A 23,916-nucleotide genomic window follows, 5' to 3' on the forward strand; every position below is an offset into this window, starting at 1 on the left:
GAAGTCATGATAAAAACCTTCTCTCTATATGCTCCTGTCACTAAATGCTTCTGCTCACCCCTTCAGCTTATCTTTGTTTTTCCTTGTGTAAGCCCTTGTGTTGGACAAGCAGGGCTGAGGGGAGACTATGCAGGGGGGTCCCGGAAACCAGGACTGGACACGTTCGTGGAATGGAACTGCCCTGGAGCCGAGATCCAAACCAGCTTATGGAGAGCAGGTTTGAAAACCACTACTCTAGGGGCACCTGGGGGGCTTAGTTGGTTAAGCGTCCAATTCTTGGTTTCAGCTCAGGTCATGATTTCATGGTTTGTGAGTTCGAGCCCCATGTCAGATTCCATGCTGTCAGCAAGGAGCCTGCTTAGGATTCAATCTCTCCCTCTCTCTCTGCCCCTCTCCTAATTGTGCACTCTCTGTCTCTCTAAATAAATAAATAAACAAACAAACAAATAAATAAATAAATATTTGAAAAGGAAAAGAAAACCACTACTGTAAGATGATAGGGTAGATTCCAGAATTTGACAATGGATTGCCCAAGTTTAACTGCTGCTCTAAACAATCCCTTCTCAGCGGGAGCGGGTCCTGCAACCAGCTTTGGTGTCTTTGAAATCTCAGCTCTTCCTTCTAGTGCACTCTTCTTCCCCATGCTGGGCCACTGAGGCTGGGAGAGAAGGCTGGACTAGAGGGTCCAGAGGATGTCAGGTGGATTTTCAGGCAGAGACACCTCTGCCATGAGAGGTCCTAGACTTACAGACTCCATCACCTTGAAGCTGTCTGTTGGAGTGCCCCATCTGACCTTTCACCTGGACCTGACCGCCAGTCATCAGAGGACAGTATTCCAGAGTCCTTCTTGGCAAGCCACGAGTCACCCTGTTACTGTCTGGCCATTCGAAGATCGGGGAAATCACAGGATGCCTGATTGGTGTAAACCAGAAGCTAGGAGTTAGCATGCTTAGTCGCAAGCAACAGAAACTGACTCTGACCAACTGAAGCCAGAAATGGGCATTTATTTGAAAAACCCTAGTAGGTAGCTCAGTGAATGAAGAGTCGAACAAGCAGGCACTAGGAAAGACGGCAATAGTGAATTCAGGGACAGGAATCCCGGGACTTTCTCTTTCAGGGTAGTACTATCAGGTGACCCAGCTCCACCCACCCTCTGTTCCTGGAACCATCACTCACAAGTCAAATTCCACGGGGACAAGATCTGATCGGCCCAGCCTGTCCCCACCCCTGCAGGCAGCCCACCGGGATCGGGGTTGAATAGGGTCCTACAACAGGTACACAGAACGGGGAAAGGACAGTCCTTCCGAAGGAGAGGGAAGAAAGGCAGGGGGAAGACACAGGAAGGAGGTGGCTACTCCCCACAGTTACCATGATAGGGAGCATCCTGTGTGGAGGAGCCCAGTGAGTTTTCCCATGCGAGTTCCCACGCAAATTCCCACGCAAATTCTATAGCAGTGAGTGAACCAGCCACGTGGTAAGTATGACAGGAGAGTGTGCCCGCTTCGTACGCTTCCCCAGCCACTCTAGATAGAGCTTTCCGTCTCTATCTCCTGTACTAAGCACAAACCTAGAAGGTGATTATCTACTGCCCACCTCCCCTTCCCCAAAAAAACAGGAGTTCAGGGGCACCTGGGTGGCGCAGTCGGTTAAGCGTCCGACTTCAGCCAGGTCACGATCTCGCGGTCCGTGAGTTCGAGCCCCGCGTCAGGCTCTGGGCTGATGGCTCGGAGCCTGGAGCCTGCTTCCGATTCTGTGTCTCCCTGTCTCTCTGCCCCTCCCCCGTTCATGCTCTGTCTCTCTCTGTCCCAAAAATAAATAAAAAACGTTGATAAAAAAATTAAAAAAAAAACACAGGAGTTCTCTGTGTCTCCCTCTCTCTCTGCCCCTCTCCCGTTCATGCTCTATCTCTGTCCCAAAAATAAATAAAAAACGTTGAAAAAAATTAAAAAAAAACAAAAAACAGGAGTTCAGTTTAGCAGACACTGTTTTTGCATAACTGATGTGCGTTTTCTGTGCCATTGTTTTCCTCTCCCCACCCTCCACCTATTCCAGAGGACACGTTTCTTTTTTATTTTTTAGTATTTATTTATTTTTGGGAGAGACAGATCAAGCAGGGGAGGGGCAGAGAGAGAACGGGACAGAGGATCTGAGGCAGGATCTGTGCTGACTGACAGCAGAGAGCCCGATGTGGGGCTCGAACTCACAAACTGTGACATCATGACCTGAGCTAAGGTCAGACGCTCAGCCTACTGAGCCACCCAGGTGCCCCTAGAAGATACATTTCTAAGGAAGCAGGCAGGAACCCTGAACGGATCGAGTTTTAGAATATTGTTAATTTCCTGCAGCCCTGGTTTTTCAGACTGAGAGGCTTACCCTCCAGTATGGGGACTCACCCAGTTTGCCAAGACTCCTCAGGCAGAAGGGACTGATCAGTTCCAAGAGGGAGAGTCATGCCGAGGCTGTGGGGAGCTGGGCAGCATCCTGAAGACCTGCAGCCTCCTGGAGGGGTGGGTTCAGGGTGTCTCTCCAGGCTGCATGGGGGACAGCCCACGGAATAGTAAATGGCTTGGGCAGATCCAGGGCTACCCGCAGGACAAAGAAACCAGGTGGTATGGACTTTAGAGTCCAGATTAATCTCTAAATCACGAGAGGATACTTGAAAAAGAGGGGCATGCAGGGTGGATTTCAAGCCTCCTATGCCAGCCTTGAAATTTCTCAAAGAACTGATCCTCTTGGGGTGCCTGGGTGGCTCAGTCGGTTAAGCATCCGACTCTTGGTTTCAGCTCGGGTCATGATCTCACAGTTCGTGAGCTGGAGTCCTGCACCGGGCTCTGTGCTGACAGCATGGAGCCTGCTTGGGATTCTCTCTCCCCCCCCCCTCTCTCTCCCCCCTCTCCTGCTCTCTCTCTCAAAATAAATAAACTTAAAAAAAAAAAAAAAAGAACTGATCCTCTTCTCAGAGAGGGAATGAGCAGTTCCAAAAGCACCTGCCAGGGGTCTGCCTCTAGGGCAGAAGGTTTTTATAAGAACCAGCAGCCCTGGCTGGCACTTAGCAGATGTCAGGAGACATCAGGCGGGAGCCTCTCTACCTGAGGCAGGTAAAACTGAGGGTCCCGAGTGTCCACAGTCAGGGAAACTTAATGCAGAAACGGAATTCAGGGGAAGATTCTGAACCCACAGCAAAGCTAGAGTGAACAAGGCATAGTGCTAAGACTACTCTCTAGAGTTTAGGACCTGTAAGTGTCCTCTTGGGCTGTCTTCTAGGATTTGTTGACATTTCATGGGAGTCTTGACCCATAAACCCAGAACTTTCAGCTCAAAGTGCAAAAGTGAGGTGTGCTTGGAAAGGTCTTGGGAGACCAGGGGAGCAGAGGCAGGAGCCATGAGGGTCCCACAAGATTCTAGACCCAGCTGACCCCACACCCCTGCCACATCAGGCAGCTGAGGCCCAGGGATGGGATGATAACTGAGGAAGAAGCAGATGTGGCTGGAGATCGAGGGCAGGAGGCAGTGTGCATTTACTGCTGCTTTTAAGGCAGAGTCTACAGGGAAAGCGTCCCCATTTGAGGGAGACACTCAGAAGCTAATCCAAATTCAAGAAAAGTTCTGCTGGGCCCCTAGCTGGGGAGGACTCGGTGCTCCAATCAGGGAAGAGTACAGCACCAGGAGGAGGGAGGAGAGATCTTTGCCCACTGTCCAATCTTGGCTAGCTCTCTCTGATGACCCCGGGGAATGATTCACCCACAGAGCTAGGCACAGTTTGTGTGGGGGTAGAGCCCAGTGTCTCCCTTCTTTGTGGGGACACAGGAACTTATTAGGAAGATACTGTGGAAGAATAATGTTTTGGAAATAATAATAGTGCTAAGTTTCCCTGGCAAAAAAAAATTTTTAAAAAATCACCATTTACGGAGGGAGGGATTTCACCGTGCAGGTAGCTGAGGAAGTCACCGGTGAGGAGAAATGGAAAAGCAAGGGCATTGGTGGCGGGGGGGGGGGGGGGGGGGTGTCTTCAAGAGGTGGCTGTGCCCCAGTGAGACCTCAGAGAAGGACCATTGGTCTGACAGGTCCAAGTAGCAGGGTCACAGGTGGCACCACCAGGACACTGAAGCAGAGATTCGGACGTGGTCAAGCCAGCCCATGGGTCGGAGAGACAAGGCCTTCTCAGTGGGACACACATGAATTGGCGAACATGGGATAGATGTACAGCAGACACCTCAGGGGACACCTGGGAGCACAGGTGTCTCAGGGCCAGCTGGGGCCTTCCCTAAGCCTTTGCACCACCCAAGTTCTCCCAAATTTAGCCACAAACTCCAGAAAAGGGGGAGAGCCCCAACTGGAAGGCTGAATGTCCACCAGTCCAGCAGAATGGGGGTTCGCAATAAAAATGATCATTTTTGCTTTTTGCCCACCTGCATTTTTGGATGGAAATTCATACTTGCTATGAACATCTTAAGGAGGAAGGAGGGCTGAGCCTCTGCATCACCAGAAAATGTCTCCAGGGGTAGTAGCAGCTATGGTTGTTGGGCCACGGACAAAGCAGAGTCAGTGTCTGTTCTTCCCACACACCACCTCCGTTAGATGTCCAAATCAGGGCTCAGTCATCAAGGAGGGTGCCCACGGTTGGCCCATCACTGCACCATCCCACTCACACAGGTGCGTCCGGCCCTGGGCTCCTTCGAAGCTCCTCTGCTATCCAGGGCCTCACTGAGGTGGAGCAGGTGTGGGCCCAGCTCTGAGAACCCTCCCAGCTCCTGCACGTCCTCCCCACTCTACTGTGAGCACCAGGTCCTCTTCATGAAGCAGTTGCAGCTGGGAGGTGTGGGAGCCCAGGACCAGACTTCTAAGATCTGTGCTATAGACTGGTCTCCCCCAAATTCATGTTAAATCCTAATGCCCGATGGCATGGTATTTGGAGAAGGGGACTTTGGGAGGTGATTAGGCCCTAAGTGTGGAGCCCTTATATATGGTGCCCTTATAAAACCACGGGAATCGCTCTTGACCCTTCAGCCATGTGAGGACACAGAGAGAAGATGGCCATCTACAAACCAGGAAGTAGATTCTCACCAGACACTGAATCTGCCAGCGCCTTGATCTTGGGTTTTTCAGCTCCCAGAACCTGGAAAAATGAACATTTGTTGTTAAAGCCCCTCAGCCTATAACAGCCCAAATAGATTAAGACAATTTGGCATGTGTGGAATTCTCGTGTGATTGGCTTTATAAGAAGAGAACAGTGGTTTCAGACTCTGCCCTTCTCTTTGCTCAATTCCTTGTAATAGGAGTTTGACCTAAATACTTTTTGCACACAGTATTCATCTTCCCTTCGATCACTTCCAAGGAGGCCGAGTAGCAGTGGAGCTTGGGCAGCATCTTAAGATGCTTCTCCTGAGGAGCACACAAGGTGGCCATCATGGGTAGTTTCTGGCCAAGACCTCCATGTCCTCTGTCCTCTGCTGAATCCCAGCCTGGCAAAATGTTCAAAGGCTGACTTCAGGGCCCATTAGGGTAAACGTCCCTTCTCCCTTTTTTTGCCTCCATCTCATTGCAGAGAAATTTTCTTCCTGGGAAGAACTCTAGATTATGAAAGCTGGGAAGAACCATAGGAAAAAACAAAGGCCCAGAGAAGGAGGGGAACTGCTTGGTCCACGTTCCTCATCTCAGTGAATGACACCAATGTCCACCAAACACCCAAACCAGAGCTTGGTCCACCATACGCAATTCTTCCCGAGTTCTGCCATATTCACCTCCTAAATATGTCTCTCGTGTGTCCAATGCTCTCTAACGGTAGCAAATATATTAACTTCATCTAAGCCAACTTCTTCGTTTCTCTTTCAATTCTACCGTCAGCGTCCCTACGATTTTATGCACAGCAACCTGGATAAACTGTTAAAACATAAATCTAGTCGTGTCATTGTCCTTTTTAAACCGCTTTATGACTCACCTGTGCCCTGAGGATAGAGTAAAACGAATCCTCAGCATGGCCTATGGTGTCCTTCATGACTTGGCTCCTTGGAGCCCTGCTGCTCAGAACTCCCCGTCACACGGAGTCTGGCACACACAGTAGGTCCTCCATAAACAGCAGTTGGGTTTAATCAAATTATCCATGCCTATTCAGTATGTCTCAGTCTTTAACTCGTGACTCTGAACTTGGGCCAGGTCTTCATCCAGAAAGAGGTACATTTCAATGCCTTCCCTCTTGCCGCCCGAGGTCCAGGCTACAAAACAACAAGGATTATCTGAAAGACCAGGTTCTGGTCTCCTCTGCCTGGGCCCAGGATTGACAAGAGGGAGCTGACCACTTGCTGGGCGGACCCTCAAGGCAAGAGATGCCTCTGTCATTGCCACAAGGGGAGGCACACGGCTGGGTTTTTCTAAAACTTAAGAGACCTCATCTCCATTTCAGAGAGTTGACACAGCCCCTCAGAGAGGGGCAGAGCTTAACCAAGGTCTTTGGCCTCTGTGCCGGTTTTAGAAGGTACCTGGGATTTTGCTTTCATTCAGATATGGTGGGGCCAATAGATCAGGAGATGATTGCCATTGAAAAGATAGTCTTTTACTCACAGGTCTCAAGAGGGGGGAATGGCACACTGTGAGGGAGAATGAGTAGCTGAACAAGTGTAGCATTGACTGGAGATCTCTGGGGCTGAGGTGCTGTCTCTAGTTGTCTGTTATCCCACCCTAGGAGAGTAGGGAAGGGGGGATAGTGGTTTGGCCGGATGAAGGCGGTGAAGGTGGTGGTTGAGGGTTTAGGCTCTGGATTGGTTGGTTTGCATATGAAAGGCACAGTCACAAGGGAGTTGTTTGCATTCTCAAAGAACTAGCTAGCCCTGGGAGGGGCAGTCTTTCCTTGGTTAGTGAGCCCCAAATGCCAGAGCACAAAGAATACAAAAGACACAGTTAATACAATGCTAGATGGAGAATTTCTCAGGAGCACACTGCTCGTCAAAGCAGCTCCCTTGTGGTCTTACCTCTGTCATCATCCTTGTTGTAATAACCTGAGGAGTCTCTTCTTCCATAAAAAGGGTCCATGGAAAAGGGCAAAGGAAGACTTCTGGGAGAAGAAGTGAGAGTGTTAAATAAAACCTTCCCTTGCCATTCTTTCTGAGTAGGCTTTGCAGCATGATTTAAAACAGTCAACCAACATCAGAGCTGAGGAAGGAGGGAGAGAGAGTGCCAGAGATCTCAGAGGAGAGTGGGTGTAAAATAGCTTGGAGCTTAGTTGGGTAATGTGACTTCAGTCACCTGTTTCGTCATCACTTGGCTTTTGGTCTGTGCATCCAACGGGACAGTCACAAGGGTCAGTCCTCACTGATGTCTCCCATCCTCCCTTAGATCTGCTCTGGATTGGATCAAGGTACACAGAGGGCTGGGGAACACAGTCGCCAATATCAAAGCAGCAGCATGGATCAAGCTTAGTAACTTGAGCTTATGGACAGGAGAGATATCAAGAGATTGTGTAAACAGCTCTGAAAACTACAAACAGGAGAAGGGAGTAGGAGGGAGGCGTGCTGGTCAGGGTAACTAGAAGTTACCTGAACAGAATCTCCCCACGCTGAACTCACAGGTTCAGGAGATCCAGTATCTCCCAGAAGTTTCTCTGTGGGAAACTTGCACACACACCTGCATAAGTTTCCACGCCCTCCTCCTGATACGGTATTAGTTTTGTTTTCTTCGCAGAAGCATGAAAGTGAAAGGGGCTGGATCTTTATTTGCCTTGTGTCTGATGTCCTACAACTCCACTCACTGGACCCACACTTTAAAGAATTTGGGGGTATGCTCACAACTCCGAAGATGGGTTCTGAGAGCCTCGGGCCATCAGGCCAAGCACATGTCTTCTAAGACAGTCTGGTAAAAGTGCCTTACTGCTGGGACAGCCTCGCTGACCAGAGGGTCTCCTGTGGGTGCTGTGGGTGTCTGTCTGGAGAATCGTGGTGGGGGCAGAAGAACAAACATGAAATCCTGGAGCAGATCAGGTAGACATCAAAAGGCATAATAGTAGGTTCAGCTTTAGGTGTTTGCTTGTGGTCATGTTAAATTTTAGTTTTATTTATTTATGTATTTATTTATAAATGTTTGTTTACTTTTGAAAGAGAGATAGCGAGACAGAGAGGGCACATGCAGGAGGGGCAGAGAGAGAGAGAGGGAGAGAGAGAATCCCAAGCAGGCTCCGAGCTGTCAGCACAGAGTCTGACACAGGTCTCCATCTCATGTACCAGTGAGATCATGACCTGAACCCAAATCAAGAGTCAGACACTTAAGCGACTGAGCCACCCAGGCCCCCCCCCCAACAGTTTATGTTCAAATCATACACTGTATAAGTGGAAACGTAGGGTTAGGAGGCTTGGGAATTAGAAGTAATTGTCTTAGTCTGAAATGATCAAGTCACAGGCGGAAGTATGGGGCTAGGGCAGGACACAGGCGGGACAGCCCTCTGTCATAAAAGCCTCCTGACTGAGCTGTAGCTTGGGTCTCATATGCACTCCTATCTCAAAGGGCACAACCACTGTCCTTCACGAATTATCCCTCCCCCACTGAAGTCCTGACCCCATTGTCCCCTGGCCCAAAGTCAGTTGTTTTACATGCAGAAGAAAGAAACTGGACCACTTACTTAACACCATCCACAAAAATAAAATCAAAATGGATGAAAGACCTAAATATGAGACAGGAAACCATCAAAACCTTACAGGAGAAAACAGGCAGCAACCTTTTTGACCTCGGCCACAGCAACTTCTTCCTAGACACGTCTTCGGAGGCAAGGGAAATAAAAGCAAACCTGAACTTTTGGGACCTCATCAAGATAAAAAGCTTTTGCACGGTGAAGGAAACAATCAACAAAACTAAAAGGCAACTGACGGGAGAAGCCATTTGCAAATGGCATATCAGATAAAGGGCTAGTATCCAAAATCTATAAGAACTTATCAAAGTCAACACCCCCAAAACAAATAATCCAGCGAAGAAATAGGCAGAAGACGTGAATAAACACTTTTCCAAAGAGGACATCTAGATGGCTAACAGACACATGAGAAGATGCTCATTATCACTCATCACCAGCGAAATACAAACCAAAACCACAACGGTGTACCCCCGCACACCTTTCAGAATGGCTACAATTAACAACTCAGGTAACAACAGATGTTGGCGAGGATGCAGAGAAAGGGGACCCCTTTAGCACTGTTGGTGGGAATGCAAGCTGGAATGGAGGTTCCTCAAAAAAATTAAAATTAGAACTACCCTACAACCCAGCAATGGCACTAGTAGGTATTTATCCAAAGGATACAAAAATGCTGATTGGAAGGGGCACATGCTCCCCAATGTTTATAGCAGTGCTATAAACAATAGCCAAATTATGGAAAGAGCCCAAATGTCCATCGACTGATGAATGGATAAAGAAGATGTGGTATACACACACACACACACACACACACACACACACACACACACACACACTAGAATACCACTCAGCGATCAAAAAGAATGAAATCTTGGGGCACCTGATGGCTCAGTCAGTTAGCGTCTGACTTCAGCTCAGGTCATGATCTCCCGGTTTGTGAGTTTGAGCCCCACATCGGGCTCTATGTGGACAGTTCAGAGCCTGGAACCTGCTTCGGATTCTGTGTCTCCCCCTGCCTCTCTGCCCTTCCCCTGCTCTCCCTCTGTCTCTCTCTCCTTCAAAAATAAAAATAAACATTAAAAAAAAAGAATCAAATCTTGCCATTTGCAACAACATGGATGGAACTAGAGTGTATTACACTAAGTGAAATAAGTCAGAGAAAGACAAAGATCCTATGATGTCACTCCTGTGTGGGATTTGAGAAACTCAACAGATGAACATAGGGGGAGGGGAGGAAAAATAAGGTAAAAACAGTGAGGGAGGCAAACCACAAGAGACTCTTAAGCACAGAGAACAAATGGAGAGTTGCTGAAGGGGAGGTGGGAAAGGGCTAAATGGACGATGGATATTAAAGAGGGCACTTGTTGGGCTGAACACTGGGTGTTATATGTAAGTGATGAATCAGTGGGTTCTATTCCTGAAATCAACACTACTACACTGTATGTTAAGTTACTTGAACTTGAATAAATAATTTTTTTAAAAAGTCAGGTTTTTAAGTGTTTATTATTTATTTATTTTTTGTTTTTGAGAGAAAGAGAGAGAGAGTGTGAGCAGGGGAGGGGCAGAGAGAGGGGGAGACACAGAATCTGAAGCAGGCTCTAGGCTCTGAGCTGTCAGCACAGAGCCCGACGTGGGGCTCGAACTCACAAACTGGGAGATCATGACCTGAGCCGAAGTGGGCTGCTTAACCGACTGAGCCACCTAGGTGCCCCCAAAAGTCGGCGGTTTTAATACAACAGAGCCCCTGCTTCTGAACACTGAAAGGTGATGAGCCTGGCTCCGAGAACTGTCACTAAGCCTCCAATAATTAGCTTAAAACGTGTTCCCAGACCAGTGACCGCTCCGGGATCCCAGTTAGGCCATTTAACACATTAGAGAATAAAAGAGGTGACTGGAATCTGACAAAAATGAGTCCCAGAGGAGACAAAGCCAGATGTCCTAGGAGAGAGTTGCATTTATAAATGCTTGGGTCTCTTGCAGCCAGGGAGGGCTTCCTGAAGGAGGGAGGCTGTGAAATGGAAGAACTGGAGGCATGGAGGGGCCAAGGGCTCAGGTTAAAGGCCTGCTCTCTCCATTGGACCCCCCACTCTGTGTCCCCATGGAAGCTCAGGTTAAAGGCCTGCTCTCTCCATTGGACCCCCCACTCTGTGTCCCCATGGAAGCGGTTACAATTCAAAGGATGGTTCTGCGGGGTGAAACCGTGTCATGGTCCCAGTGGATGGCAGGTTAGTTGATGTTACACTTGACAACACACTTTCTTCCCCCACAGTTTCTTGGCGTAGACATAAGGAGGTCGCTTCACTCCACTGCAGACCTCACCAACAGACGATGAAACAGATCTGTATTCCAACTCGGGGACAGCGGGGACTATCGAGTGACTTTACTGAAATCATTTGGGATGCTCCGTGAACGGAATCACTCAGGGTTTTCTCCCCAGAAATATGTTCCCTGCAGTACTGGAGGGTTGTTCTTTCCGGCATTCAGAACCAGTTTCTTGCCCCCACATTTTTGCTAGCCCCTTGCCCCACATTTTGCCTTTTTCCTACTATCAGTGCACCGAGAAGGCTACCGCCCTTCCCTCTGTTGATGTAAAACCTAACAACGACCAGCATACACCAGCAAAGACCAGATGCAAAAGGAAACCTCAGGCAACTTTGGCTAAATCAAAACCAGAAGGCCTGGCATAAACCGGGCATGATACCGGGCACCTACGTGGAAATCCCCCACAGTCCTCCATGGAAGAGTCATCTCATCTGAGAGCACATGCACCAGCGCCAAGTGAATTTTTCTGAATGTCTGACAAGAAGCCTGCTCCAGGGAGCTTTACTGGCAGCCCGAGACTGAGCTCAGCCCCACCAACAAACATGTGCTGGCTCATCCAGAACTGTTGATCTGAACGGGAAATGTGCCAGCTTCCTCGTCATCACTGGCAGGTTTCTTCATTAACTTATGGATAAGTTCAGCCCCATATCCACTATTTTTAGGTGCTTGTACCAGGAATCCACCAGCACCTCAGCCAGTCTGGCCTCACGTGTGACTTGAATGTGGGCGCACGGATCACACGGGAAGGAACACGGTCCATACTGGGGCAACGGGAGAATCTCAACTCACTTCATTAGAGCTTTTTGGCCCCATGTCCTCTTCCCACCTCCTCTGCCCCAGAGTTTGCAGATCAGCTCTTGGCCTAAAAGAAAACCATCAACCAGGTCCATGGCCCTAAGAAGCCAGCTTGGGAGAAGGGCTTAGTAGATTGGGCCAGGGAAGCCAGAAACCATGTAAGTCATGAGGTCTTGGAGCCCAACAGGGAAGGGGACTAAGTGATACCTGGTGACAGTGAGTCATAAAAACCAAGTCCCAATAAAGACCAGTAGTTTTTCCATCTTCCCCAGTTGTACACAGCCCCCCTGGCCCTGGCCAATCACCTGGCAAATAGGTGCCATAGTCACAAAGGTAACTGAGTGGGAATGTATCAGAACAGGGAAGAATTTTCAAAATCCCTTCATCTAAACCGCTCATTTTATAGATGAGCAACCTGTGATCCAGAGGAGCAAAATGACCTAATTTATTCAGCACCACGCAGGTGGTTAGAGGCAAACAGAAGTAGGATTTATTCAGCACCACGCAGATGGCTAGAGACAAACAGAAGTAGGATCCGGGTTTTCTAACACCCAGCTTATCACATGTCAACAATGTGCGTCATGAGCGCTGGATACATAAGTTTAAGTCCTTACGTTTCAGAATCAAGAAAATCATCCTCGGGGCGCCTGGGTGGCGCAGTCGGTTAAGCATCCGACTTCAGCCAGGTCACGATCTCGCCGTCCGTGAGTTTGAGCCCCGCGTCAGGCTCTGGGCTGATGGCTCGGAGCCTGGAGCCTGTTTCCGATTCTGTGTCTCCCTCTCTCTCTGCCCCTCCCCCATTCATGCTCTGTCTCTCTCTGTCCCAAAAATAAAAAAAAAAAAAAAAAAAAAAAAGTTGAAAAAAAAAAAAAGAAAATCATCCTCATCTACAAAGAGGAGTGAATCATTATGTTGTTGAAGAGATTCTCTGAAGACACAAAGATTCTCTAGAGACTCTACAAGGCCAGTTTCCCACCGAAATAGGAGCCATCTACACGGTATCATTTGTAATCACAAAAGAGGTTTTGGTGTTTTCTATCTTCAGTTTAAGACAGAGAAGAGAGGCTGAGGGTGTCACAGAGTTAGAAGGTTTCACTGAAGACAGTGTCAACCAGTGGCAAACAGGTGACATTGGACTTGAATTGAAGAGTAAGCACATAAACAGATGAAGAATGAGGATTAATGGGGCACCTGGGTGGCTCAGTTGGTTGAGCGTCCAGCTTTGGCTCAGGTCATGATCTCACGGTTTGTGAGTCTGAGCCCCGCGTTGGGCTCTGGTGCTGACAGCTCAGAGCCTGGAGCCTGCTTCGGATTCTGTGTCCCCCTTCCTCTCCGCCCCTCCCCTGCTTGTGCTCTGTCTCTATCTTTCAAAAATGAATAAACATAAAAAAATTTTTTAAAAAAAGAATGAAGATTAATAATAAACCTTCTGGGGGGTGCCTGGGTGGCTCAGTTGGTTGAGTGTCTGATTCTCCATTTCAGCTCAGGTCATGATCCCAGGGTCGTGGGATCGAGCCCCACATCAGCTCCATGCTGAGCATGGAGGCTGAGATTCTCTCTCTCTCTCTCTCTCTCTCTCTCTCACTCTCTCTCTCTCTCTCTCCCTCTGCCCCTCTCCCTGGCTCATGCCCTCTCTCTCTCTTTAAAATAAAATACAATAATAATAAATAATAAAATTTCTGGTGCAAAAGAGATGAAGAATCTCATATTCAAAAAAAAAATTGCCCCCACTAACTACCTCCATTTCCTCACTTCCCATTCACTTCTTCACCCACGACGATGATATCACTTCCTTCCCTCTGGAGAAGCTCCCTCTGACCTCCTAATTTCCAACTCTACCATTTGCATTGTCTTCATCCTAACTGGCCCCCATAGCATTTGACATAATTGACCATGACATTCTTTTCTTCTCAATTTCCTCTCACTCTTACTGGCTGGTGTTCTCCAAGGTTTCATTAATGGCTCCCCCACCCCCGACGCTTCCCTAAATGATTTCATTTCCATACTACCTGCACGCTGACAATCCCTAAGTTGTTATCTCTACCCCTGTCCTCTTACTTGAGCTCCACTTGTGTGTGTGTGTGTGTGTGTACGTGTACATACACCTACTTTTTCACCGCACAGTACACCCCCCAAAATCAAAGTCCTCATTCTCTTCCTCCTGAACAAACATATACGCAGTTATCTCCGTCAAAGACCTCTGTCATTTCTGCCCCCTTCTCTTACTTGACCTCTTCCTTCAGACATAAGTCCTGCCAGTTATCTCTCAGAAACGTTGCTTGAATTAAAGTTACTCTGACTGAAAAGGAAAAAAAGAAAAAAAGAGTTACTCTTTTTCTCTGATCTTCATTATCTCAATTCAGACTTGTGTGCACTTTCTCACTGGGATGACAGCAATAGCTTTGCTTGTTGTTGTGGTAAAAATGCACATAACATGAAATTTACTGTTTTACCCCTTTTTGAGTGAACAGTTCAGTGGCATTAAGTACGTTCATTGTCCAAACCAACTCAGAGCCTTTCCATCATCCTTAATCCCTAAACCTGAAACTCTGTACTCATTAAATAGAAACTCCTAATTTGCTCTTCTCCTCACTATTCTTTCTCTCTCTATGGATTTGACTATTTTTAGTACCTCATAGAATTGGAATCTTATAGTATTGGTCCTTCTGTGTCTGGATTATTCTCAATAGCTTCTTAACTGGTTTCCCTATTTCTAGTTTTTCTTCTCCCACAACTCGTTTGTCGAGTACAATCAAAACCATAAAAGACTCTTAAATAGAGAGAACAAACTGAGGGCTGCTGGAGGGGTGTTGGGTTGGGGGATGAGCTAAGTGGGTGACAGGCATTAAGGAGGACATTTGTTGGCATGAGCACTGGGTGTCATATGTAAGAGTTGAAACACTGGGTTCTACTCCTGAAGGCATGACAACCCTTTACAGTAACTAACTTGAATTTAAAAAAATGTAATCAGTTAAAAAAAATTTGTAAGACATGCTGACTACAAGGAAAAGCCTACAGTCCTCAACTTGGGGGTCAAGGCCTTTTGAAATCTGGCCACAACCTACCTTCCCGGGTTACCTCCTGCTCCTCCTCCAACAATACCCCAACCACACCCCACTACCTGGTAAGTCCCTCCATGTCTTTCTCACTCTCCTGCACCTGCCACCTCCCTGCTTGGCCTGCCCTGTCCTCTCCATCCTCTGTGCCCTCTCTCAAATCCCTGGCCTTCACCTAGCAAACTCCACTCATCCTTTGAAGCCCAGCTTCCATTTTTCTTCCCCTGTGAAGTTGGCCCTGATCCTCCATAGCTGAACTAAACCTTCCCTCCACCATGTTACTACATCACTTTGCAGATCTAGGATTTATGTGCTTTTCGTGATGTCTTCTACTTTTCAATCAAAAAGCTTTAAGAAATATTGACGTCAGTCTCCCCTTTCGAGCCTGTGATCTCCTTGGTGGTCGGGGACATGTCTTTTCATCCTTGGTAATCTCACCGGTGGGTATTCAATAAATGTTTGTTCAAGGAATGAATAAACAAAATATTTATCCATCTGTACCGTGTTAAAATGATACATAAGGACACATTAGGTGGTCTGTAAAAGACTTCTGAGATACAGGATTCCAAAATACACTTTACCAACCCTGCCACATACCGTATAGGAGCATCCTCCGCAGAAATGAAAAGCGGGGATAACAGTTGTTACCACAACATCTGGTTACGATTAGCTCTCTACGCGTCAAACATAATAAGGGTAATTACTCAAAGTTGTCATCCTGATCGTCTGAGGTAATCAGACCCAACGCATCCCCCAGGGCCGTTGGTAGCAGAATTCAAACCTGGAAGGCACTTGAACTACAGGTCTTCTTGAAGGGACACTGTGGGTGCCATTCCCAGGGGGAGTGACATCCAGAGTACAGTGCGGCCTGTGGGGGGTGCCCAGGGGCTCCTTGCCTGACACTAAAGAAATCCAGACAGCTAAAAGCTTAAGCCCATACTGGCAGCCACCAGTCTAAAGCTTGACAGTGGTGTTTCATGAGAAGAGAGCATTTTGCAGCAATTACAACAGTCATTCTGTGCATTTGTAGTGCACATCAGTTTCAAAGCGCTCTCATTTTCTGTATTTCCTTTGAGCCTCACAGCCATCTGCATACAATGGACTTGATGCCGAGATGAAGACATAGGCCGGCATGGGTGCTGTGGTCCTTCCCCAGAGGAAGTAGGCAGTAACACTTCTGCTGTTTCCTGTCTGGGGCCTCTTAGCGAGAGCCTGGGACTCTTGAGGTTATTTAAGGTTTTTAATGCATAGCTTGCAAGTATTTTCTCCCAGTCCGTTGCTGATCTAGTTTTGTTTATGGTGTTTTGTCTTAAAGTGTCTATAAAATTTAGGTTTAGTAAATTGATTAATATTTTGCCTCTTGGGTCTTGTATTTTGAGTTTCTCTTACAAATGTTTTCCTTATCCTAAGGTTATAAGCATGTACTTCTGTATTTTTGATATGACCGTGTAGTCACTGCTGGACTGTTTGCTTAATGGTTATCTCTATCATTCAAATACGAGCTCTAAGAAAAGAGCCACGTCTGTTTTATTCTCAACTGTATCACTAAAACATGTCACAGCCTAGTACCTCTGTGTTCAATAAGTGTTTAGAATTCTAAAAAAGTGATACGGGTATTATTGACAAGAAAATACAGATGTCCCTGGAAGAAACTCCATCTATGGAATTTGGGTATTGCGAATTTTATAAAAGACTTCTTCTGTGTACATTCTGTTAAGTTTTACCCTTAATTTTGAATTCTGGCTTTTGTCAGTAATCCCAAAAGAATCATAAAATCCTGAATTTTGGAAGAAAGTTTAGGGATCACAGAGGGGTCCAACTTCTTAGTTGGTGAGCTGTTCCTTCACATGGCTCTGTCTCCCAGGAGACTGAGGTGTGGTTTAAGAACATCCTCTTCTGTTGGCCTTCTATGGGCCCAAACCTTATGGTAAGCACTTTGATAACTTTACCCCTCCCAAAGTCCCCCAGATTTTCTGCCATGTCTATTTCTGGTGATCTGCACCACCTCCTTTCCTTTCTTTTACTCCCACACTGATAAGCCTTCTGGGCAACATCAAATCATTCCGATTGGGTCCATTTCAGATATATGCCAACCTCACCTAGACCCTTGCTCCTTGTTTACCATTCTTTTTATCTATACTTTTACCAAAATGGTAGCTGTGCCTTAGTACGTTCTCAAGCTCCAAATCCCCATTCTGGGCCTGGCTTCCTCATACTACGGAGCATAACCCATAATCCCTAAGAATGGATTCCCTTAACATTTCTGGTCTTTACCTCAAAATCCTATCTCTTATTTGCTACTAGCTTGGAAGGAAAAGCATGCCTCTTCCTAAGAGTAAACCTCCACTTGTGCTCTTGATTCTGTTCAATTGTCATCTTATTCAAATTCGCTTTTTCAAATAGTTTGTCTTCTCTGACTTCTAACGGGCTCATGACCCCAACCTGACTTCCTTTGGGGCGGGAAGGAGCCTCTCCTCCTCTGTGTGTGCCTCTCAAGCTATGTTGCCAGTATCCCTTTATCAAACTTCTTTGCAGTACATTATTTCCAATTCTTTAATTCCTAGTCATACTTCATTCTTCAACCTATTGCAATTGGCTTTTATAAAATTTTTTTTAGTACCTCCACTGGATTAAAGCCAGACCCTTGAAGATTATTACTGATCTCCTGCCAATAAAATTTAATACCACCCTAGCCTCCAAATTTTCCTTCCTTCCTTCCCTCATTTACTCATACTGAAGGTCAGGTAGTATGCTTAGCCCTGTGTATGTGTAAACAAAAAGAATCATCCCTTCATTGATGAAGGCATATATAAGGCATATATGAGGTATATGTATATGAATGGTGTGTGCATTCCAGATATGCAAGGAACAGGTGCATAGTCTCATGAAATAGAGAATACCATTCTGTCTGTTAGGGGAGGGGGCCCTGGGTGCCACACTAGCAAAACTTAATTTCATTATGAACATAGTGGAGGTGGGGGAGCTTTTAGAAAGTATTGACCAGGAGGTGACATGACCCATTCTAGATGCTGCAAAACCATAGGAGCCAGTTTGAGTGTTGACAGTTAATCATTAGCCCCACACCCTGCACCCCTCTCCTCTGCATCACAGTTCTGATCCCTTCCATCAGGATCCCAGGTTAGATCCTGCTGATAAGAGGCACGTAGGTAAAATGTGAAAGGTGAGAGAAGTGGCTTCGCTTCTAGAGGCGACAGCTATGGACAGGTAGGTGGCCATCGACAAATGTGGGTTTTTGGTAGCTGCTTCCCAGAGACCTCCTGAGAATCACCAAGTTGGTGTTGCAAGCAGCCTAGAGCTCTTTGGTGAAGGCTTTTCTGACTCCTGCAACTTCCAGGTCTCCTGAAAGCCAGCAGAGATCCTCCTGACTTTTCCTTTCCCTGCCTTTCCAGTGGGTGTGGAATCCCTGGTTTCCTGATGAAACCCTGATAGAGAATGCCATTTTGAATAATTCTTGCCTAGAAAAGGTCCTACACTGACAATATATACTGTTTTCCTTTGTTCCACACCACTCATCTCTCTTTTTCCCAGTATATCTATCTCAGTCTCTCCCCTATCAAGAGGACTCCAAATTATATTTCTACTTCTGGCCTTTCCCCTAAGTCCCACCCAAATTTCCAACCATTTCCTGGACACCTCCACCTGGACGACTTGCTAAAACCTCAAACTCAACAAATCCAAAAATAAGAACCATCTTCTTTTTAAACTAGTTCCTTTTCATGAATCCACTTTTCTTTTAAGTGCAATACATTTATTTCCAGTTATCTGGCTCACAACCATAGCCATACTATATTTCACTCTCATCCAGGTAAATAGTTACTGCGAGAGGATAGCTACTATGTGCCGGGCGCTTGGTTAAGAGCTGGGGCCAGAAGGGTTATTTAACAAGCAGATGCGTTCCCTGCTCTCAAAGAGCTTACAGTCTGGTGGAGGATCTAGGCGAAACCTAAGAAGGTTCTGAAATTATTTTTCTTTTATCCTTTAACTGCATCCAGTAACTTGCCAAGATTCAAGTTTCAGAAATCCTTCCTGAATTCTTTCTCCTTCTTTCCATTCACAACCCCCTTATCAACCAATAACCTTTAGCTGGACTATTTCTCTAGTTTATTGGCCAGACTTTTTATTGTATCATGGACCTTTTTTGTTTTGATAAAATACATATGCACAGACTATATTTTGCAGACAATTTCAGGGAGTCATCAATGGCCCCTCTGGGGCCAAACTCTAGGTCCTTTGGGTTCTTCCATTAACCAAAAGAAGCTCCAGCATCTCTCCCATCTTAACCATCTCCATATAGGGCTGTATATTTATAAAGCACAATCCTATCATATCTCTCCCCCGAAATAGAAATAGTCAAGGTTCACTTGCAACAAAAGCAGTGCCCAATGCACCCTCAGGATTTCTCTCTCACAAGCCCCCTGCACAAACCCCAGGTCTCTTCCAAACTGAGATGCAATCCCCAAACATATCCTATGCAATCTCATCACAAAGCCTTTCTTCGCTCAGACTGTATCCCTCACTCCCCAAGTCTCAGCTAATCTACAGCTCTCAACAGTTTGAGCCACTTTGACATTTTGTACCTCTGACACTCACATTCAGTCTTGTTTTAGAGTTGACTATCCACACTTTTCCAGATTATGAGAGTAGAGATCATTTTATCTTTGTACGTCCTGAAGGACCTGGCATTATGCCTGGCCCACCGTATATGTTTGAAAAAAGTTGTTAGGCTAAATTAAACCCAGCTCTCCTTTTCACGTTTTCCTTCCACTTGCATCTGCATCCTATTTCCTTCCTAAGTAACTGTCCTTCAAACACCTGAAGACAATAACTTTGTCCTTGTTCCTTATCTGTAGAAAGATCCAGAAGATACTGGTTAACTTGGTAGTCTAATTTATTGTAAATAAAACTCAGTATAAGCACAAAACAGTCAAGAAGTCCCTGAGGGTTCTATTTCCCAACCAACCTTTGGCTCACCCTCTGATTTGGGACAAAGGGTATCTCTTCAAACCTTTTTCTCCCACCGCTACGTAGCTAAAATGAAGGAGAAACAGATAATCTCACCCTTATCGCAGTAATTCTATAAATATAAGCAAGAAATTTGGCAAAGCACTTGAAACTTTTGAGACAGAGAAGGAGTATGACCCACGTCATGGATAAATGTGATTGAGAATGGGTGATAACTAGTCCTAGCTCTGCTATTAAATCTGTGACCCAGGACAAAAACCCAACTTCTTTGGGCTTATTTATCTGCTTTTTGCATATTATAGAGACTGATAAAAGCTGAGGAATTCATGCTCCTGGAACAAAATTTAAAAAAATCTTCTAGATTGTATGTAATAGGCATGGCATTTTAATCACAGTATTTTAGTCTTACAAATAGTGAAGGCGAAAGTAAGAAGGCTGCAGATCATTATTTCTCTTTAAATGCTCTCATTTATAAGCCTTAGAGTTTTTAAATCACCCAGCTCCCCCCACACAAATTCTATTTAGCCTAGTTTCTATTGCTCTTGTACACCTACTTCCTGCGATTATGAAGGGATGCTGTGGAAGGAGGTGCCACCCTACTTACACACATCGGCCTACTATGCTCAGTTTCCAGCAGGGACGGATCAAATGGGAATTGGCCAATTCTTCCTTATCAGTTGTGCCCTTCACATCTGAGCCAATATTAATGTTCTTTCCCAACTTATTTGGGTTACCCCCAATTGAATAATGATTTTCACCCTCTAAAGGATAAAATCCTTGTGGAAAGACATTGTTGACATGTATTACCTACTCACAAAGTACAATTCGTGTACAGTTAAGGATAGGGTATCCGTTTCTCCGCTGCAATTTGTAGAATCATCCTCATTCACTGTCGCCCAGAAAATGACCTACATCCATGACTTGCAACACTGTCCCCCTCAAGCTGCGGTAAAACTTGCCTTTTGACATTCAGACTAAAATTTTAACCATCTCAGTAATCCCCTGTATGATGAACTTTTGGAAAGTAAACTATTGACTATAAACCAAAAGAGCTTCACTGGAAAAAGGATGTTTAAAAGAGAGAAACCACTTGAAGGTAAACAAAACAAGTGTGTGGGCAGGTGAATATGTAGATTAAACCTACATATTTAACTTCATTTCTTCCTAAAGGTCTACTGAAATTAGAATACAGAAAAAAATATGAGAACAGGAGAGGAGACAACAGAACAAAACGGACAACCTACAAAGTAGACGGTTGAGTGAACTCAGCTGCTTTGACAAAGCTCAAGCCAGCAGTGGGGAAAGCTGAGATCCCAACCACTTTCCGCCACAGAATCTTCAAGAACACAGAAGCCAACAGTGCCAGGTACCCCTGGAACCAAGGATAAAATGTGCTGGGTGCAGACAAAATAAAGGCTACTGAGGGGCGCCTGGGTGGCTCAGTCAGTTAAGCATCCAACTTCGGCTCAGGTTATGATCTCAACAGTTCGTGGGTTCCAGCCCCGTGCGGGCTCTGTGCTGACAGCCCGGAGTCTGGAGCCTTCTTTGGATTTTGTGTCTCCCTCTCTCGCTGCCTCTCCCTCGCTCACGCTCTCTCTCAAAAATAAACATTAATTTTTTTTTTTTTAAATAAAGACTACTGAGAAGACTATGGTAAGAAGTTAGTTCCCTACTTTCATTCCCCACTCAACACCATGGTGCAACCACATGTCTCCTAAGTGGGCAGATGTCTGCAGACTTAATCCCCAGACAGGAAAGACCTCAAGACAGGGATTAAGTAAATAGATGCATAACGAATACAGAGACTACCAGTATAGTTCTGGCAGTCAGACCCTTACCCTGTAAGCCAGCCATCTTACAATTCTTCTCTACAGAACAGACCAGCCCCAAAGAAAAGGCCTAAAGACATTGACACAAGGGGTTCCCCAACACAGAGCCCATCTACATCTTCCAATAGTGAAGTTCAAAGCTAGCAAAGCTTCATCCTTCCAAACCTTTCTATCAGCTTTTTATGGTCTTATTCACAAGCAGGTGATCAAGGATCTGAGAAGTCTTTAATATGAAAGAGATCAAAGCAAACAGATAAAACCAACTTAGAGAAACAGAAACAACCCAAGGAGAATAAAACTACAAATAGAAACAATAACACTAAAATAAAACTTCCTAGAAAGAAGAGCAAAGACACAGATGGAAAATTGGAAAAAAGAAAAGCAAAAGGAAAATCCAGAAGGCCTGATATTTGAAAGACAGGATTTCTAAAAGGGGAGAACAGAGAAAATAATAGCAAGAAACTTGCTAGTGAAATAAGTCAAGAAAATTTCCCCGAACTGAAGGATAGGAGTCACCAGGTCTTAAAAATCTACCGTGTACCCAATTGTGTGCAACACAATGAATTAAAATTGAGTCATACAAAGGAACATCATTGAGAAATTCCAGAACACTAGTTTTTTAAGTTCCCACAGAGGGACAAAAAAAGATTACACATAAAGGATCAATATGCAATACTGGAAACAAGACAGTAGACTAATGCCTTTAAAATTCCACGGGTGCCTGTGTAGTTCAGTTGGTTAAGCATCCGATTTCAATGCAGGTCATGATCTCACAGCTTATAGGTTCAAGCCCCACATTTGGCTCTGTGCTGACAGCTCAGAGCCCGGAGCCTGCTTCAGATTCTGTGTCTCCCTCTCTCTCTGCCCCTCGCCTGCTTGAGCTCTCTCTCTCTGACATTAAAAAAAAATTTCTAAAAGAAAAAATATCATAATTTAGAATCCTATATCCATCAAACTATCAACTGAGAGTATTTCCCTTCCAGGTACGCAAATTACTACCGTTTATCTCCCACACACCTTTCTCAAGAAGTTAGTGGAGAATGTCACTCCAACAAAATTGGAGAATTAAAAAAAAAACCCACAAAACTAGGATATAACATATAGGAGGAATATGGGGTGGGGAAACACGCACGAAAGGAGAGCAGAGCGGTGAAAGGAAATGCCAGGAACGGCAGCTGTGCACCAGATCTGACCCAGGAGAGACATCCTGAGGGTTGGTGACACCAAGACTCCCACTGCTCTTATACCAAAAGACTGCCTAAGTCAGTTTGGTTCAGGTTCTTTTTCGTACTTATCTGATTTTGACCAAACCTAATAAAATTTCTGCTCTCTCCACCATGCCCTGGAGGGTGAATTGATCAGCCTATGTTAAACACCCCATCCCACGGGTTACACTTTGGCTCCTTCAGAGGACTGGAGGGAAGCCATGGTGAGCTTAGACACAGAAAAGAGACAGCAGACTACTTCTCCAGACCACGTCTCTGCCAGGCATCCAGGACTGGAGTCCCCAAACAGCCCTGCCGGACACCTTGCCCGCAGTGGACCCTGTTTTCCAGGATTCATTTGTGAACTGGCACAGTCTTCCCCAGAACTGGCTTTTATAAGTTATCAGTGAAGCTAAAGCCAGACTATGACCCAGAGAATGTTTAGTTTATCTATTCTCCTTAAAGCCTTGATGTAATAGTGACCGTACTGCCCTATTCTTACACAGCTAGCTAGATTTTGGTTTACTACTCAGCTCTTAAAACCCAAACAATGTATTCTTCAGGGATACACACGTCAGTGGCAAGACTCCAAAGAAAATAAAGATTAACACAAAAATCAACAGAATAGTTACTTGTGGATGGTGAAAAAAGATAAGGAAGCATAACTGGAGAGGGCCAGAGGAGTCCTCAAGATACTGCTGGTTTTACGTTTGACTTGGGTGGGAGGCACACAGGCTTTTATTTATTACTCTTTAAATAAGTTTTATAGTCTCACGTATAAGACTATACATTGAACATACATACAATCAATCACAGCACAGATTGCAAGGTAGAATGTCTCTTCTTTTACAGAAAAAGCAACGTTTGTATTGATATACCCCTCTCTCAGGAATAGGAATATCCAAGCCCTCCTCCCCCAAAAGCCTTGATCACAATTCACTGCTACCTGAATAGTATCCGTGTGTTGGTCTATCACTCAGGAGACCGAAGCAAAGTTCACAGGACATAGAGAGTCTGCAGTTTCTAGTCCTCTAACAGAGTAACATCTTGATTCAAGAAAAAAAATAAATAAATAAATTTACTACTCATCTGGTCCACATCTGTTTTTGTGGTGACGC

The sequence above is a fragment of the Panthera tigris genome, chromosome A2, assembly GCF_018350195.1.
Source record: "Panthera tigris isolate Pti1 chromosome A2, P.tigris_Pti1_mat1.1, whole genome shotgun sequence".
NCBI lineage: Eukaryota > Metazoa > Chordata > Mammalia > Carnivora > Felidae > Panthera > Panthera tigris.